General features: G+C 39.8%; 1 long non-coding RNA gene across 2 annotated transcripts in view; it reads right to left on the bottom strand.

Moving 5' to 3' along the window:
• Positions 1–8,563: 8,563 nt before the first annotated feature.
• LOC121491105 overlaps positions 8,564–20,595 on the bottom strand; it is a 35,794-nt gene continuing 23,762 nt past the window's right edge. For both annotated transcript variants that reach the window (XR_005987863.1, XR_005987864.1), the window contains 3 exons: positions 11,890–12,036; positions 10,451–10,575; positions 8,564–10,337 (listed from right to left, as the gene is read on the bottom strand). This is a non-coding gene — a long non-coding RNA (uncharacterized LOC121491105). The remainder of the gene's footprint in view (positions 10,338–10,450; positions 10,576–11,889; positions 12,037–20,595) is intronic.

The following is a 20,595-nucleotide window of genomic DNA, read 5'->3' on the forward strand; positions in this document are numbered from 1 at the left end:
GGGCCCCACATGGAGCTGGGCTAAGGCTCCGTGGCAAAAGCCTCCAGGACAGAAAAGCCTAGCCCCAGAGAAGTGGGAACTTTAAAAATCCGCATGGGGAGGTGGGGGTCTGTGGTAGTTACTGTGGGAGCTGACTCCAGAGCTGGAGACCTGGCTGCCTCCAGTGTTGTTGTTCCTCCTGGTGTCACCCTGTGCCTGGGACAGAGCAGGCTGCCAGGGAACAGGGGCCTCAGGGGTAAACAGCTCCCACTGAGCCCGGCACCCAGCAGGGGGGCAGGCAGCTCCTCCAGGTGCACCACACCTGAGAATCAGCACAGCAGGCCCCTCCCCCAGAAGACCAGCTGGAAGGACAGGGGAAGAGCAAGTTTTTGACCAAGCAGTTCTGGAAAGCTCCAGGGGAAGTTGAGGGATTTACAGTATATAGAACTAGAGGGTGCCCCTCCTTACCCCCCCTTTTTCCAGTACAACTTGTTTTTATATCAGACTATAAATTTCCATTTTTTTCTCTTTTCCCACCTTAACTACAATATTTTACCACCTCTTCATTTTTAAATTTCTTCCTTTTTGATTTTCATATTTCTACAATTTCCACTTCTAGATTCCCTTCAACATACTCAACTTAATTTTGGGAGATATACAAGATCTGTTTTTGTTGTTGTTGTTGTTGTTGTTGTTGTTTTGTGTTTTTTGTTTCTCTGCCTCATTTTGTTCTACAATGGTGGAAGTTAATACCTTCTAAAACATGACCAGCATGCACCCAGAACCAAGTGGTATACCATACTAGTTCATTCTGTGTGATTATGTTCTCTCTTTATTCCCATTCTGCCCCCCCTTTATCTCATTTATGTTTTGTTGGTCAGTAGTGGGGCTCTCTACAAGTATTCCTGGTTTATATAAATTTGGGACTGAGCACCTTCTAACATATAGAACTTAATATACTCAGAACCAAGAGGATCACCCTCTAGGACCCCTCAGGTAGATTACATTCTCCCTCCACTACAACTTCATCACCACCACCATCTCCCAGTCCCCCCTTTTTTCTTCTCCTTTTTAATTTTTTTTCTTTACTTTTGCTTTTTTTCTCTCCGTTTTTTTCCTCTTTTTTTCCTTCTTCTTTGGGATTCTTGAACTTTTATTTTTGCTACTTTGTTTTAAAATTTGTTTTTCACTTTAGTGTCCTTTTGTTTTATTTCATTCAGATCTTTGTTTTCAGTTTCTAATCTTTGACCTTGTCAAAATCATCTAGGGTGAAATTTACTTAGGTCGTGGTTGATATTCTTGACTCAGCCCACTCATACAGCCACTCTGCACTGAGCAAAATGACTAGAAGGAAGAACTCACCATAAAAGAAAGAATCAGAAACAGTACTCTCTGCCACAGAGTTACAGAATTTGGATTACAATTCTATGTCAGAAAGCCAGTTCAGAAGCACAATGATAAAGCTACTGGTGGCTCTGGAAAAAAAACATAAAGGATTCAAGAGACTTCATGACTGCAGAATTTAGATCTAATCAGGCTGAAATTAAAAATCAATGAAATTAGATGCAATCCAAACTGGAGGTCCTAACAATGAAGGTTAATGAGGTGGAAGAAAGAGTGAGTGAAATAGAAAACAAGTTGATGGCAAAGAAGGAAACTGAGGATAAAAGAGAAAAACAATTAAAAGACCATGAGGAAAGGTTCAGGGAAATAAATGATAGCCTCAGGAGGAAAAATCTATGTTTAATTGGGGTACCAGAGGATGCCAAAAGGGACAGAGGACCGAAAGCGTATTGGAACAAATCATAGCTGAGAACTTCCCTAATTTGGGGAGGGAACCAGGCATTCAGATCCAGGAGATAGAGAGAATCCCCCCTCCCCCAAATCAGTAAAATCCATTCAACACCTTGACATTTAGTAGTGAAACTTGCAAATTCAAAAGATAAAGAGAAAATCCTTAAAGCAGCAAGGACAAGAGATCCCTAATTTATAGGAGGAGAAATATATACTGGGAGACTTCAACACGGTGCTTTCTGCAAATGACACATTTTCTAAGCACATCTCTAAAGAAAAAAGAGCTTTAAATGATACACTGAGCCAGATGGATTTCACAGATATATACAGAATTTTGTACCCGAATGCAATTGAATACACATTTTTCTCAGGTGCACATGGAACTTTCTCCAGAATACACCACATACTGGGTCACAAATCAGGTCTCAACCGATGCCAAAATATTGGGATTGTCCCCTGAATATTTTTCATATCATAATGCTTTGAAACTAGAACTCAATCACAAGAAGAAGTTTGGAAGAAACTCAAACACATGGAGGTTAAAGAGCATCCTGCTAAAAGATGAATGGGTCAACCGGGAAATTAGAGAAGAATTAAAAAGATTCATGGAAACTTATGAAAATGAAGATACAACTGTTCAAAATATTTGGATACAGCAGAAGTAGTCCTGAAAGGGAAATACATCGCAATACAAGCATCCCTCAAAAAATTGGAAAAAACTCAAATACAGAAGCTAACCTCGCACCTAAAGTAAGTGGAGAAAGAACAGCAAATAAAACCTACACCAAGCAGAAGAGAGTTAATAGATTCGAGCAGAACTCAATGAAATAGAGTCCAGAAGAACTGTAGAAGAGATCAAGAAAACCAAGGGTTGATTTTTGAAAGAACTAATAAGATAGATAAACTATTAGCCAGCCTTATTAAAAACAAAAGAGAAAAGACTCAAATTAATAAAATCACAAATGAAAAAGGAGAGAGCTCAACCAATATCAAGGAAATACAAACGATTTAAAAAACGTGTTATGAGCAGCTACACACCAAAATATTAAGCAATCTAGAAGAAATGGATACATTTCTGGAAAACCACAAACTACCAAAACTGGAACTGGAAGAAATAGAGAATCTGAACAGGCCAATAACCAGTGAGGAAATTGAAGCAGTCATCAAAAACCTTCCAAGACACAAAAGTCCAGGGCAGGTGGCTTCCCAGGGGAATTCTATCAAACATTTAAAGAAGAAACAATACCTATTCTACAAAAGCTGTTCCGAAAGATAGAAAGGGACAGAATACTTCCAAACCCGTTTTATGAGGCCAGCGTCACCTTAATTCCAAAACCAGACGAAGACCTCACCAAAAAAAAAAAGAGAATTATAGACCAATATCCTTGATGAACACAGATGCAAAAATTCCCAACAAGATACTAGTCAATAGGATCCAACAGTACATTAAGATTATTCACCATGACCAAGTGGGATTTATCCCCGGGATGCAAGGTTGGTTCAACACTGGTAAAGCAATTAACGGGATAGATCATACCAACAAGAGAAAAAAAACAAGAACCATAGGATCCTCTCAATAGATGCAGAGAAAGCATTTGACAAAATACAGCATCCATTCATGATCAAAACCCTTCAGAGTGTAGAAATAGAGGGAAAATTCCACAGCATCTTAAAAGCCATCTACAAAAAGCCCACAGCATATGTCATTCTCAATGGGGAAACATTGGGAGCCTTTCCCCTAAGATCAGGAACATGACAGGGATGTCCACTCTCACCACTGCTATTCAACATAGTTCTAGAAGTCCTAGCCTCAGCAATCAGACAACAAAAAGAAATAAAAGGCATTCAAAAAGGCAAAGAAGAAGTCAAACTCTTCCTCTTTGCCGATGATATGATACTGTACATCGAAAACCCAAAAGACTCCACCCCAAGATTGCTAGAACTCATATAGCAATTTGGCAATGTGGCAGGATACAAAATCAGTGCCCAGAAATCATTGACATTTCTATACGCTAATAATGAGACTGAAGAGAGAGAAATTAAGGAGTCAATCCCATTTACAACTGCACCCAAAAGCATAAGATACCTAGGAATAAATATAACCAAAGAGATAAAGGATCTATACCCTAAAAACTACAGAGCACTTCTGAAAGCAATTGAGGAAGACACAAAGAGATGGAAAAATATTCCATGCTCATGGATTGGAAGAATTAATATTGTGAAAATGTCAATGCTACCCAGGGCAATTTACACGTTCAATGCAATCCCTATGAAAATACCATGGACTTTCTTCTGAGAGTTGGAACAAATCATCTTAAGATTTGGGTGGAATCAGAAAAGACCCTGAATAACCAGGGAATATTGAAAAAGAAAACCAGAGCTGGGGGCATCACAATGCCAGAGTTAAAGTTGTACTACAAAGTTGTGATCATCAAGACAGTGCAGTACTGGCCCAAAAACAAACACATAGATCAATGGAACAGAATAGAGAATCCAGAGATGGGCCCTCAACTCTATGGTCAACTAATATTCGACAAAGCAGGAAAGACTATCCACTGGAAAAAGGACAGTTTCTTCAATAAATGGTGCTTGGAAAATTGGACAGCCAAGTGCAGAAGAATGAAACTAGATCATTTTCTTACACCATACACAGAGATAAACTCAAAATGTATGAAAGATCTAATTGTGAGACAAGAATCCACCGCAATCCTAGAGGAGAACACAGGTAACACCTTTTTTGAATTTGGCCACAGCAACTTCTTGCAAGATCCATCTATGAAGGCAAGGAAAACTAAAGCAAAAATGAATTATTGGGACTTCATCAAGACAAAAAGCTTCTGCACAGCAAAAGAAACAGTCAACAAAACTAAAAGACAACCTACAGAATGGGAGAAGATATTTGCAAATGACATATCAGATAAATGTAGTATCCAAGATCTATAAAGAACTTATTAAACTCAACAGCAAAGAAATGAACAATTCAATCATGAAATGGGCAAAAGACATGAACAGAAATTTCACCAAAGAGGACACAGACATGGCCAACAAGCACATGAGAAAATGCTCTGCATCACTTGCCATCAGGGAAATACAAAACAAAACCACAATGAGATACCACCTCACCCCAGTGAGAATGGTGAAAATTAACAAAACAGGAAACAACAAATGTTGGAGAGGATATCGAGAAAGGGATCCCTCTTGCTCTGTTGATGGGAATGTGAACTGGTGCAGCCACTTTGGAAAACTGTGTGCAGGTTCCTCAAAGAGTTAAAAATAGAGCTACCCTAAGACCCAGCAACTGCACTGCTTGGGATTTACCCCAAAGATTCAGATGCAGTGAAACACTGAGACACCCGCACCCCAATGTTTATAGCAGCAATGTCAACAATAACCAAACTGTGGAAGGAGCCTCGGTGTCCTTTGAAGGATGACTGAATAAAGAAGTGTGGTCTATGTATACAATGGAATATTACTCAGCCATTAGAAACGACAAATACCCACCATTTTCTTTGACGTGGATAGAACTGTAGGGTATTATGCTGAGTGAAGTAAGTCAATCGAAGGACAAACATTATATGGTCTCATTCATTCGGGGAATATAAAAACTAGTGAAAGGGATTAAAGGGGGAAGGAGAGAAAATGAGTCGGAAATATCAGAGAGGGTGACAGAACACGAGAGACTCTTAACTCTGGGAAACGAACAAAGGGTAGTGGAAGGGGAGGTAGGTAGGGGGTTAGGGTGACTGGGTTATGGGCAATGAGGGGAGAACTTGATGATTTGAGCATGGTATGAACATATTAGATGTTGGCAAATCAAACTCCAATAAATAAATATACAAAAAAAAAGAAATTAATTCTACTACTCATAAGCAGATTCCAGTGTAACTAAAGCAATCCTGTGTGCAAATTTGGAACATCAAGTCTGGTACATCCCATAACTTACCTTGCAGCATGTATTGTCTTGCTTGGCACTTTCCTGTCCCACGCATTTGTGTAGAATTTGTGCCTGAATGAAAATGTCTCTGGTTCCACAGGTAGGTGTGTCAGTAAATGTTGGGTTGGTGGTGGTGGTGATGGAGAGCAGGAGTTCTCTCAACTTGCTCTGGTTTAGGTGGACACATTGGTTGTGAAACCACAATTGTGGGGACATCTGAGAAGTAGACATGTGCATTTCCTCTCTCTTCCTCAGACCGCACATCCTCCTGGGGGATTCCCCTGAGGAAGCTGGATGCTCCCATCATGGGCATCAGGCCATAGCTCAAGTCCTCCCTTCCACTTACCCTGCTCTGCTTACCCTGTCCATCTGTCTGTCCTTTGACATCCTCCAGCCTCTTCTGAACTTAACTCTTAGCCCACGTCATTTCCTAGAAATGCACTTCTCTGGGCTGATTCTTCTTTCTCATTTATACTAGTATCACCTCCTCAGACGAGTCTCTCCTGGTCCACCTGGCAGACCCACCTGTCCCAACCACTGTGTGCCCCCTTAGCCTACTTAGCTTCTTCTAGCTCAACAATCTGAGCTCATTCCATTTGTGTACTTATTTATTTACATACCAAAGTCTCCTCCATCTCTGTAATAGTCCTGGCAGATAGCAAGCACTCAAAAATACTTGTTGAATGAAAGGAAGAACATGAATGATCAATGTTCCATGGCTTGAGGATGACATTCGAAGCTGAAGGCCTCTGTCCAGTCTCTCATTGCTTTTCTCTCACTGCCAACAAGTACTTGAAAACCTTTTAAAAATTTGTGGAGCTACACTAGACACTGTGAAATCTTAATCAGGAAAATGATTCCATGCTAATAGCTTTGCTATCTAATGAATGCCTCCCTTCCCAGTGTCATCATTGTCATATACTAACTCAATCAAGGAATGAGTCTAACTTGGACAAGGTCAAACATTGGGGCAAATGTAAATAAGGGCTTGTTTTTTTCAGGGGTGAGAGTGAGAGGGTAGCTATGGGTCTTTGAGGGTTATTCAAAATAAGAGATTGTTGATGCCAGGACAGAGTCAGGAGACCTCCGCTAAGCCCTGGCCTGCTACTTACTGAATGTGGGACCATAGACAAAGTATCAAATCTGTCTCACACTCCCTTTCATCATTGATAACCTGGACTAATGGTAAGATGACACCATAGGTGCACTGTAAGGGCTAGTCCAGTTCTGTCTGCAAAAGGGCTTTATAAACTCAAAACTGCTATCAAATCTCAGTTGTTTTTAAAAGTATGCCACCTTTGCTCAGATGGTCTGTGCCATGCAGACCCCACACAAGACTTATTTTGTCTTCAGAACACAAGATCTTTGTGGATTTTTTTAAAGATTTTATTTATTTATTCATGAGACACACATAGAAAGAGAGAGAGGCAGAGACACAGGCAGAAGAAGAAGCAGGCTCCATGCAGGGAGCCTGACATGGGGCTCCATCCCAGGTCTCCAGGATCAGGCCCTGGGCTCAAGGCGGCACTAAATGGCTGAGCCACCCGGGCTGCCCTCTTTGTGGATTTTTAAGGTGTTACTGATCTGGGACACATTCACATTTTAACATGAGCTTTCAATTAACGGGGTGGGGGGGGGGACTAAAAAAGAATAAGTGAAATGCTGGGAATTTTAGTTACCACCAAATAAAGGCAGGGGAGGAGGATTTTATAAAAAGCACAAGTTCTGAGGATAGGCCTGGCTCTAAATCCTGCTTCTGCCATTTCTTAGTTGAATGACCTTGGAGAAAATTCCTTTACTGTTTAGGGACAGGAGTATAGAATTTAAAATGTTATCACTTTAGGAAAGCAAGGCATTCTTGATGGTAATACTTTATATCTGCATAAACCCTCAGGCTTTCACTTAATACTGATGTCTCTTCTGTCTTCCAGGAGAGCAGATAGATACTTCTAAAATGGATAGACTGGTGATGCACACTGCAGCCAAGCTCTTCTGGGAAGTAACAAATATATATGCATTCATAAGATTCAGAAATAACTGCAAAGCAGAGAACACTGTGTCAGTATGCTCCAGTCACACACATGAGAGTCCCCAGTCCCTGTCTACCTCATGCCCATTGGGCCTGAAGGATGTAGTCAAGGGGCATGGCTGCGTGCATCTGTTCAGATGTCTTGGTCTAGGTTATATTAATTACCTTGATGTAGAACTCTAGTTGTTAGAGCCAGGAAGAGCTTTTTTTTTTTCATTTCTTTTTTTTTTTTTAAATTCAGCTTAATTGAGGTAAAATTGACAAATAAAATGGTAAGATATTTAAAGTGTGCATCATGGTAATTTGATATACATATACATTGTGAAGGGACCCCTCCCCACATGTGGTTTATTAATACATCTACCACCTCACATATGTATTTTATTTTTGGTGAGAATATTTAAGTTCTACTCCCTTAACAGATTTCAATGATCAGTGTTATCAACTATAGTTCCATGTTTTACCTGAAACCCTCAGTCCTTATTCATCTTTTAAAAAATTTATTATTGAAGTATTGTTGACATACAATATTTTATTAGTTTTGGGTGTACAGGCTTTATTCATTTTAGAGTTGAAAGTTTGTACTAACACCTCATTTTTCCTCTATCCCTGGTCCCTGGCAACCACTTTTCTACTCTGTTTCCATGAGTTTGAACTTTGTTTTTTTTTTTTAGATTCCATGTGTAAGTGATGCACTGCAGTATTTGCCTTTCTGTGTCTGACTTATTTCACTTAGCATAATGTCCTCAGGGTCCAATCATGTTGTCCCAAATGGCAGGATTTCCTTCTTTCTCATGGTTGAATAATATTCCTGTGTGTGTGTGTGTGTGTGTGTGTGTGTATCTCACATCTTTTATGCATTTTTTCCACTGATGGGCACGTAGGTTCTTTCCATATTTTGGCTATTGTGAATGATGCTGCATTAAACATGGGCATACAAAAATCTTTTCAATAACCTGCTTTCGTTTCCTTTGGATATATACTTAGAAGTGGGATTGCTGGATCATACGGTAGTACTATTTTTAATTTTTTGAAGAATCTCTTTACTGTTCACCACAAAGGCTGAATCAATTTACATTCCTATCAATAGTGCATAAGGGTTCCCTAGGAAGAACTTTAAAGACCCTAATTTACCATTTCACAGGTAAGAAAGTTGGGGTTCAGATTTATCAAGTGAATTGACTAGCCAGGTTTTGGAGAGTTGGGACTAATCCCAGTTCCCCTGACTCTTTTTTTTAAGGTTTTATTTATTTATTCATGAGAGACAGAGAGAGAGAGAGAGAGAGAGAGAGAGAGAGAGAGAAGCAGGCTCCATGCAGGGAGCCCAACTTGGGATTTGATCCTGGGTCTCCAGGATCACGCCCTGGGCTGAAGGTGGCACTAAACCGCTGAGCCACCTGGGCTGCCCTCCTCTGACTCTCTTAACAGTAGTCTTTCACACTGAATCACTTGATGTAAACCAAGTCCTGTGTGTAGGAACACATGGGTTTGGGAGCTTGAAGATTCTAGTGGTTCTCTCATTGATATGCACCATGTTACTCCTGAGCCAGGCTGATGATTTCCCATTTCCTCAGACTCCCCTGGGGATAAGAAGCTTGGAATTCCAATCAGAGGCTCTTAGATTCTGAGCTTTTTAATGGAACGTGTCCTACTATCCTTGTGAATTTGGAAAGAGCAAAGGCAACATGCTTTCCACTGGCTGGAGAGTCAATGACTTGATGAAGATTATCTTGATGTGGGTGTGCCCAGTGAGCCCTGCAACAGCAAACGGCAGTTCTCTGCCACATTCATCATTTTAGTCAATTAATTAGGTTCCGGCCTAAAAGGGCCATTAATCTCTATAGATTTTGTGTGCCAAGCTCCAGAATCTCTTCTGTTGAAAAATATGCTGTTCCACTTGCAAACTTGGAGCAGAGAAAAAGAAAAGACAAACAGCTGGCTCATCAAGTCTTGGCCAGGGATGTTCACCATTGTGGGCTGACTCATGTTCTTGGCTAGAGAAGTGGATGCCAGTTTGGTGTCCTAGAAACCTGCTCTTCCACTGTGGAATTGGGGTGCTAAAAGCCACCAAATGTTATGCCAGAGAGCTGGGAAGTGCTGGAATGATCATTTCTAATATGTTCATCACTATTCCCTCTTGCCCCCACTTCCACCTCCAGCCCTTGAGTTTCTAATAAAAATCCCCTCAGTCTAAATGCTGTAGTGGAAAGAGCACTACAAAGACCTAAGGCTTTTGATCGCTGTCTACTCTTTTTTAGCTGTGAGTCCTCAGCCAAGTCACTTAACCTCCTTGGGCTTTGTATCAGTTTCCCGGTACTGCTGTAACAAATGACCACATACCTAGTAGCTTGAAACAAACATGGAAATTTATTCTTTTGCAGTTCTTATGGCCAGTCTGAAGTCTGAAATCTGTATTGCTATGCTGAAATAAAGATGTTGGTAAGGCCATGCTTCCTTCAGAGATACTAGGGAGAACCTTTTCTCCCCTCTTCCAGCTTCTAGTGGCGGAAGGCATGCCACTAAAGGTAAATGACACTTGGCAGGCGGCATTCATTTTATTTAATGAACATTTACTGAACACTCCTTCTGCTCTTACAGGGCCTGGGAATATAATAGTGAACAAAACAGATTAAGTCATTCTCCCCCATACACAGACAAAGTACTCTCATGCCATCCCATGGGAGACAAACCAAAAATTCTATGTAGACACTTACTTAGTCACCAGCTGAAAATCTAGGGGCTGTGGGTGATGCAAGAATGTCTCTATATTGGACGGTAATGCTCAGTGGTGTGCACATCAGATCTGGATGTGACTCATCTTGATGTACAGGTCTATGAACTAAATTAAAAGACAAGTCTTATGTCATTTATTAGTTTCCTATAATTGTCATAACTAATTAACAATGACTGGTGGCTTAAAACAATAGAAATTTATTCTCTCACAATTCTGGAGACCGGAACTTCAAAATCAAGGTGTCAGAAGGGCTATGCTCCCTCTAAAGCCTCCTTACCTCTTCCAGTGTCTGGCATCTGTAGGTGTAGCATGTAGCTACACTACTCCATTCTCTGCCTCTGTCTTCACATGGCTTCCCTTCTGCTGTCTGTGTGTGTATCCATGTGTAACACTCATCATTGGACTTGGGGCCCACTCAGATAATCCAGGATGATCTTATTTCAAGAGTCTTAATTTAATTATATCTACAGAGACTCTTTTTCTGGAATAAGGTCACATTCATAGGTTAAGGGGTTAGGATATGGACATATCCTTTTAGGATATATCATTGTGGCTCTCTCTAGTCCTTCCTCTGGCCAAAACTCACATCCATCCACAAGCAAAATGTACTCACTCATCCCAATACTCTCCAAATTTTTAGTCCATAATAACAACATCAACTCTAAGTCCCAATCTTATACAAATGTCCCCAGTTCAAAAACTCCCCACTGTCATTACCTGAACCATTTAAATCTGTTTATGGATAAGACTCTGAGTATACTTGATCCTGGGGAAAAATTCCTTTCTGTTTAAGAACTCATGAAACTAGAAATCAAGATACATGCTCCCCAAACACAATGGTGTAATAGGCCTAGGATACAAATTCCGATTCTAAAAGGGAGGAATTAGAGAAAATTAAAGGGTCACTGGTCCCAAGCAAGGTCTAAGTCCAGCAGGGGAAATTATTTTAGGTTCCAAAGTGAGAGAGTAATCATTTGTGGCAAGATTCCACCCCTTGGTCACATGATGACTTGACTGGTCTCCAAGTCCCTGGCAGCCATCTTTCCTTTCTTGCAGGGTAACCTGTGTTTGCAGCTGAGTAGCTCTATCAACCAATTTCCTTATTGTGGAATTTTAGAAGACCCATGGCCTTCTTTCATTTTTTTCCTATCTCTGTCCCTTTCAGTACAAGCTGTCAACTTGTGATACAACTACAAAGACCTCTTTTTCACAAATAAGATCATGTTCACAGTTTCTAGTGATTAGAATGTGGACCTATCTTTTTGGGGGCCACCATTCAACCCACTACATGCTCCCATCCCCATGCTCAATATATAGTAGTGGAATACAACAGGATAACTGAAAGAAACACTTTGGTTCCTGAGTGAAAAGAATGTGAGAATCTCCAGTCACTGGTCTGTGGCAATTCTGAACTCTTACCTGGCAGATGTTGTGATGTTCCTCTATTTTGGGAATGGGAAGTGCTTCTTGATTAACCCGTACTCTTGGAGTAGTTCCCCAGCCTGGTGTTCTCCATGTAACTTCCCCATGTCCACCTCCTGGGGAGATTCTTCTTTTTCCATAACCCTGAAATGGTATTTTAGAACACGCCCTTCTTGAGATCTGAATAGCTTTCATAGTCATAAACTGGTGGGATCCAAGTGCCATTTTGAATTTTGAATACTGTAAACGTTTTTAGTCCAGGCTCACAGTTTCTTTGGCAATATAACTCTTTAAAAACTCACTGAGATCCTTATCTGTTTGCTCCTACTCACTTCTCTGTGCCAATAGCCACACCTACAGTTCTTTCCCAGACATTTCTTATATTCACTATACTTTCATGCTTTCTTTATCTCATGCCTTTCTTTCAAATTATTTGTGAGTTTCTCAGTGTATCAGTCTTCAGTGGGAGAACCACATGTCTATCTCTATACTGTGAACTGTTCGCTCAATTGCAGATATACACTGGGTACTATAAAATTAAATTGATCTCTGCTCTGAGACACCTTATTTCATTAGGAGGTTTGACAAATGGGTGTTATGGACATGCCCTTGATTCTATCCTTTACTCAAGGCTGAATTTTAATGGTTCAAACATCCTCACAGTTTTGTCTTTTACTGCTTAGCACAATAAAATGTAGCCTTTTCTACCCCTACACATACTCAAATTCCTGGATATTCTCTATTTCTTTCTCTGAGCTTATCTTTTTCTTGTGTCTTATCAAATTCAGCCAGCTAAAGAAAACAAGCTACTAACTTTCTTTCTTTTTCTTTTTCTTTCTTTCTTTCTTTCTTTCTTTCTTTCTTTCTTTCTTTCTTTCTTTCTTTCTTTTTTTTTTTAAAGTTTATAAAGCTTTATTAAACATTTCAAACAGCTGTGCAACGAACACACCAAAAATAAAAGCTCCAGAATAGCAGTCCAAATGTTCCACAAGTGTGGCCTCACAGTCCCATTCCCTAGATGGACTGCCTCCAGTTCTGTCCTCTGCCTGGCCCACCGCCTTTCCCACTCAGGCAAGAGAAAGATGGATGATTTAGACTGGACGGACAACCATGCCGGTCCCCAGTGGGCAGGGGCCAGGAGAAAGTCTCGTTTGCCAACACTTGTTACTGAAGCGCAGAAAAAGCAAAAAAGCAAGTGACAGTCACAAAGTCTTCCTGTGTATTCTTCGTAACGTACAGTCTATATGCGCAGGACTGAAGGAGCTCCTGGCACGAGGACGATGGCCACTGCTCCTCTCTGTCTTGTCTGAACCACCTTGGAGTCCAGTGTGCTGGTCACCCTGCAATCCCCATGCTAAATAAAAACTGTAGCGCCACCTACTATAGCTAGCTATTGCTAAACCTCAAAATCAGAACACGTTCAATAAAGCTTCTTTAAAAGGAATATACACATGTATCTGTATATACACACACACACACACACTTTCTTTCTTTTTTTTTTCTTTAGAGAGAGAGAGAAGGTGAGAGAGAGCATGGAAGGGGAGAGTGGAGGGGCAGAAGGAGAGAGAGAGAGTTGCAAACAAGCTCTATATCCAGTCCAGGGCCCAATGTGGGTCCCACGACCCTGAGATCATGACCCTGGCAGAAGGTAAGAGTAGGATGCTTAATAGATTGAGCCACCCAGGTGCCCTAATAACATCCTTTTTATAGAATTTTCTCTGATATATGAATGTTCATTAGGGACTTCATTTGCCTTCCAAATTATTATTGGCAGCATTTTTATTAAATATTTTGTCATTGTTCGCATTCTTCCAGCCTCTAATAATAGTTCCAGTTTCTGATTCAGCTAGAAGGTATAGATTTTGTTGAAGTAAGAAAAGACTTCAAAAGGCTTTTAACTACAAAGTTTTATTTTTTGTTCACACTGTATGTCCAGTGTAGATTGGCTGGGTGGGTGTGAGGGTTGCTTCTTGTCTTCTGCAATCCAAAATAATGGTTATTGTGTGTCTTGTAATTTTCAACCATAATATCAGTTTTGTGGTCTACATGTTAAGCACTTTGGCATCAAAACACAAAAATTAAACAATTCTTTTCACTTTTAGCTTTATCATTAGCTTCATTCAAATAAATAGAAAACTCATAGCTGAAACTATTTTTTTATTTTATTTATTTTAACAGACTTTGATTCACTTTATTTTTCTTGTATAAAACTATATGGTGGCCACAGCTGGAGTCTGGTGTGGGTATTTACAAGACAGTCAGTGAATTCCTGATAAGGAGACTTGATGAACACAGTCTCTTTCTAGAGGTCAGGGGTGAGATACCTGTAGGTCGTGGAAATAGCATCAGAAGTGGCTATGGCCAAATTGCCCAGGGTGGCAGTGAAGCCCCTGGCCCAGTGAGGTGTAGAAGTTATCAATCCTGGCCATCATCAGTAGCTTCTTGGGTACAGGGGCTGAGATCATATCTCTGGGGGCATCAATGAGGTGCACAGAGCCACAGTAGCTGGTCACCTTGTGAAGGACCGTGTGGGGCTTGCTGATCTTGCCACATGGGGATTACGGAGAGCTTGTTCAGGATCATAGCCCCATGGATGGCAGTGGCTACCTCCTTAGAGCACTTAACAGCCAAACCAACATGTCACTGCAATCTCCAATGGCAACAAATGCCTAGAACCTCGTCTGTTGGGCAGCATGGATCTACTTTTGCATACGCAGTATCTTCAAAACCTCATCCTTGAGGAATGCCCCCAGGAAACAGTCAATGATCTTAGATGCCCTAATGTGTGAGGGAAAGTGATAGATCTCCTTCAGGGATTTGATCTTCATATCCTTGACCAGATGGTCCAGCTTGGTGACAGGGATCCGCCCCTTGTCCTCAATCTTATCTCCATGATTTCCCAGCCTTTGCCTCACCCAGACTCACCATGATCCTTCCCAGACCCCAGCCCAGATGCTTTAGGGAAGTCTCTGTGGAAGCCACTTGGCCTTCCATTCCAGGGGCCTCCCTTTCCAGGGGCCTGCTTCATCACTTATGTTATCCACCATTTGGTATTTTCTTGGAGAAGTTGAAACTATCTTATTTTTTAAATTAGCAAACCTTAGTTCTGAGTTATTGAGCAAAATTGATCTGATGGCTGAGAAGCTGAACATTTGTGGCCCGCATATAATGAGTACCACAAGCGATTTCTCCTTGCTTCAATACTTAATATATTTGATGCAAATTATCTCAGCATCCATTCTGATAACATTGAGTTGTGGGTGTGATGGTGATTAGAGTTATTTCTCAAATATTTTCAGTTTTCCCTCTGCACTTCCAGACCCCTTGGTGGTTGAATAGGTCTGGGACTCTTTCTAACCCATAAGTGCTGAACAAAGTGACACCTTCAAAAACTTTCTTTTTTTTTTTTTCTTGCAACCATGACCAGCAATATTTGAGATGATGTCTGTTCAACCAACCTGGGTTCTGTAGTAGAGATGAGAAAAAAATTGAACTTTGTATTTCAAAGCCATTTGAAGTTTCTCTGTTAGTTCAACAAGATTTGTACTTATTGATACAGAAATTGAAACTATTATTGGAGGCTGGAAAAACCAACTTGCAAATGTGTTATATCAAAAGGAGAGAGTATTGCAAACATGCTTCATTATCTAACAGGTCACAACGGAAAGCTGAACAACAGCAGAAAACTATTAAAGGACTTGAAGGCATCAGACTTTAGGAGCAATTGAACTTGAAAACTGAATATGCTCAGTGCTCTTTCTTTCAGTTCCGCTTTTTTTCACATGTCAGCTTTTTTCTCCTCTTTCACCATAGGTCAGTCTTTCCACAGATGAGAAAATATGGCTATGGACAGTTTTTTAGTTTTATGCATTATAGTGTTGTTCACCTGAAAGAGACTGGGTTAATTTTTCCCAAATACATGAGGAAATCCAAGAAATAGAATCACTGGTATGAGGCATTTATCTACCCTTGAATCAATTAGCTGTGGGTGCAATGTAGTAGGACTTGCAACCACAACTTATTGGTGAAAATATGAGGACTGGGTGATTGTGAGGAGTGTGATGACCTTGTGTTCATGTGTAACAGTGTGACAACCCTGTGCTCATGTGGGGAGGATGAGGACCCTGTGCTCATGTGGGGAGTGTGAGGACCCTGTGCTCCTACGGGGAAGGTGAGGACCATGTGCTCATGTGTAACAGTGTGAGGACCCTGTGCTTATGTGGGAGTGTGATTTCTTGTGCTTGTATGGTGACTTCCTTCATACTTATGTGAATGGGGAGGGGCTTTGAATGAGTAATTCTTATATAGGTATCTTCACTACTTGTTAAATTTTTTTTTAATGTTTCCTCACTAGGTTTGCTAGTTAAACAGATCACATCAATCATTCATTTTGGACTCATTTAGGAAAAGCAAACATTTCCTTTAAAACACGAGGATAACAGGACAAGCAATTCATGAAGACAAGGCCAAATGTTTCCTAGCTGAACTAACATAGTTTCAGAAAGTCTTTTATACAATTGACCTGTCAGTGGAAGGAGAGTTGGAGAGGCCTTTATTTATTTTGTAGGGTACTGTGGGTCTCAAAAGGCATCAATTACCATATTGAATCCTGCTGTCTCTAAATATTTTATGTTTCAGCCAAAAAACAATTTTCTGCTCTTCTTTCTGGGTTTATAAGGTATTATAGCAGCCTGCAACATCAAAATTATTACTTAGATGTGAGATGAGTGATTCACAACTTAATAGTGATTCCAGAAGCTTTGGTTAGCTTCTCTCTTGAGAGTGTGCATTTATTCCAAATAGTAGATGCCAATACCATGAAAAAGCATTGCCAAACTTCATTAGTAAAGTTAACCCTGCTGACTCCCGAGCTATTGTGCATACATTGTGCATCATGGAGAAAGGTATGACTACTGCATTTCCTTTCCTAAAGTGGAGGTGGTAATACTGACCTCATGTGAAAAGGATATATGCCTTGAATTTTATTATTTGTTTCTGAGTGGTTTCTCTGATCTGAGCTATTTACTATTGCTTATTTTCTTTTGGCATATACAGTTGAGAAAGATGTATAACAACCCTGCAGAATCTGACTTGTTCAACTCTTTGAGGCATAACAACTGCTTTAGAGGAACTGACTAAAGTAAATAAAATTCTTGGAGGACTTGGGCCTTTGGAGCAATCTGAGAGTGCCCAATGGCCTGGATGGAGAATTTTTGGTGTCTCCTCATATCTATCAATGTTCCTAATTTACTTGTTGTTCCCACTTCTCAACAAGAAGGACCTGAAGCGGAATTGTTAAAAATTATCTATCTTCAAGGTAGCAATTTTAATGAGATTAAAATATAATAAAGATTATTTAAAAATATAAGTGAGGTTAGCACTTACTCAGAGTAAGTCTTCAGTATTGGGTTCCTTGAAGCAAACAGAATTCTGGTTAAAAAAAAAAATCAACCAACCAAAGAACAATAGAGAATTAAAGGCCATGCAGAATTATTTGTCACCTAACAACTTTTTGTGTCTGTCTCACTTGGATTGAGGCCAGACACTGAGTTTATAATGATGAACAAGAATGATATCGCGTATGCAAATGAAGTTAGTGGAAAGAAAATACACAAGCATATGAATTACAAAAATCAATTATATATGTTTCATGTAGGTCTCTTTTTACCCATTGTCAAGTTTTCATCTTAAGATTTTGTGCAAATTTTATTTTCCATTTGGCTTCTCATCTAGACTTTGATATGATGCATTAATTTGGTTTTCTCTCCCTTTTTGATGGTGGGGCTTTCTCTGGCTTTTTATATAAACCCTCTTCTTTCTATACTATTAAAATCATCTCTTAAAACAAAAGCCTCATTATATTACTTTCAACCTCCAAGTCTTTAATAGTTACCTGTTAGGAGCAATATAAATTAGGGGTTATAATCATGAAATTTAGAAAGTGCCAGAGTTGGCTTTGAGTAATATGAGCTCTGAGATAAATTCTTCAGCCCTTCTAATCCTCAAGGCCTTAATTTGTAAAAAGAAGGCACTAAAATTATTTTTCTCATAGGATTTTTGTGAGGACACATCCCCTAGTTTATAATAACACACTAAATGATAGCTATTATAGTTATCAACTATTCCTTATAAGGCACAATTCCGTTAACACATTACTTTATCAAGGATATTGTGGAGGATATTTCTCACTGGCTGAAACTAGTCTGGATGACTTAAAAATATATTTTATTTATTTTAGAGAGAGCCCATGTGCCCACACATGCAAGTGGCAGGGAGACGTAGGGGTAGAACGGGAGGGGAGGAAGAAAAAAATCTCAAGCAGATTCCTCACTGAGTGTAGAGCCTAAATAGGGCTCATCTCATGACCTCGAGATCGTGACCTCAGCCAAAACCAAGAGTCTAAAGCTTAACCAACTGAGCCACCCACACACCCTATCTGGATGATTTTTAATTTCCCTTATAATTCAAGATTTTCTGGATCTTTGGCCCTCTCTATCCTTAAATTTGTATTATAGTCATGAAAGAATAGTATTTAGTCTATAAATCCATAGGAATTGACTAAAATAACCCTTGACTCATCTCTTAAAGGCCACAGCATAGTAATGAGACAAGGGATGAGCCTTTGCATGCTGCCAATGTCAGCAGGATGCTGACCAGAGACACAGATGAAGGACTTGGTGACTTGGTGGCAATGTTCCCAAGGCCTTATGTCCAGCAGTCCTCTCTTCTGCAGTGATTATTATTTATAGCCTTAATTTCTGGAGCACGTATGTAAGGCACCTCAGAGAAACTTATCAAGGAAAAGTAAGAAGCTACAAGGAGATGCTAATTTCCCTTATATAATTATGACTTCAAATACAATCACAGTAAAAATTACCCACTGAAATATATCTTGATTACATTTCTGACTTATAAATTTACAGTCCCTAAAAATAAGAAATAATGTCTCTATAGTACTTACAGGTCTTAAGTGCTTTATTCAAAATGTCTTCATATCCTTTTTTTTGTCTATCCAGAGAGCTAAAGTTTTCTTGAGAAAAAAATGGTCAGAGCAATATCTTGATTCAACTATAGCAAATTAGAGTCTCTGATCTGGAAGATCCTACTTCCAAAGTGTCTTCCCCATTTTTTTTTTCTTTCACAAATAGAAGAAGATGGTAGTGCTGAGCTGCTATCAGGGGAAGGAGAAGGGAGAGGGATTCTCAAGTGTCCTTTCTTAATTATCTTCATGCACAGAGTTTTCACTGGAGAATAAATCTTGATACGATCAGGATTTGAGACACCCTTCCTAGTGTTTGAGGATCAAGGTTGATGGTCAAGTCTAGTGGCTGGAGGATAAGGGAACTATGTCACATATAAGATAGAAGCAACTAATCTACTTTGTCTAACCAAAAGCCAGAAAAATAAAATACTAATTGGGCATAGTCCCAGACCTTTTACCTCTTTCAATAGAAGAACATGGTAATGAAGCTTGATTTGAAAATTTCAGATCATTTAACAATCATGATTTGGTGAAAATATTTGACATAATGGGTCTTCTGTGGCAGTTCAGGGTATACATGCAGAACTGTGGTTGGATAGGTAAGTATTCTGCTTCATAAACACTAAGTACATGGAACTCATTTATTTATGATGTCATAGGTGATTCATGGAGATAAACAGGTGTTTGCCAAAAATTATGAAAAGGGAAAATGAACTTGTCATCAGAGATAACTTACTATCACAGATAAAACATGCAATGTCAGTTTACTGGTTAGAATAGGCCAGATTTCACTACTGTGAAAAATAGCTCAAAGATCTCCACAGTGAAACATCAAGGTTTGTTTCCTGTTCATGATATGTGTTCTTCATAAGTTATCTGAAAGCCTGTGTTCCATATTTTTTTCTTCTTGGGACCTAGAGAAGACCTTATCTGGAGCATTGTCTATTGGATAATCTGAGGAGATACAGGGAACTCAGGAGAGTTTTACACTGGCATTTAAATGTTCCAGTCTACAAGTGACATATGACTCTTATATTTGATACTTACTGGTCAGAACTGGTCACATGATCTCCCTCACATTCAAGGAGGCTATTCAAGGTGCTTGTGCTCAGAAGGAATCATTATTATTATTTTAAAGAGATTTTATTTACTTATTCATGAGAGACACAGAGAGAGATGTAGAGACACAGGCAGAGGGAGAAGTGCTACCTTGCAGGTAGCACGATGTGGGACTCGATTTGGGACTCTGGGATCACGCCCTGAGCTGAAGGCAGACCCTCAACCGCTGAGCCATCCAGGCATCCCAGAAGGAGTCAATATAATGACTACTAGCCCATCTTCAAGAAAATGATTGGCTCACAGGCCAACATGACTGTAACCACATTGAAAAAGTTAATATCTGAACATATCATTTAGATTGTATGTGAAAGTCAGCTGCCTTAGTAACATAGAAGCAGAATCCTGGATTTCAATACTTGCAATGGGCTACCCAAGCTCTTTCTGGAAAAGAGGGGTTTACATAGACACAAGCATTTGGTTCTTCTGACAGGTAAATCCCTGCTGTAGAAATGGAAGCATTAGTTTAGTAAAGCCTTAAGGCCATTCAGTATTTGATTCTTTCACTTTCCTTTGATCTCATTTTATGAGATTCGTGAAGTTTTTCTACAAAGAAAGGAGTAGCCAGGTGGATGCACACATCTAGTTTGGTGCAGTTTTATTTT

This window comes from Vulpes lagopus, chromosome 1, assembly GCF_018345385.1.
Source record: "Vulpes lagopus strain Blue_001 chromosome 1, ASM1834538v1, whole genome shotgun sequence".
In the NCBI taxonomy this organism is placed as follows: Eukaryota; Metazoa; Chordata; class Mammalia; order Carnivora; family Canidae; genus Vulpes; species Vulpes lagopus.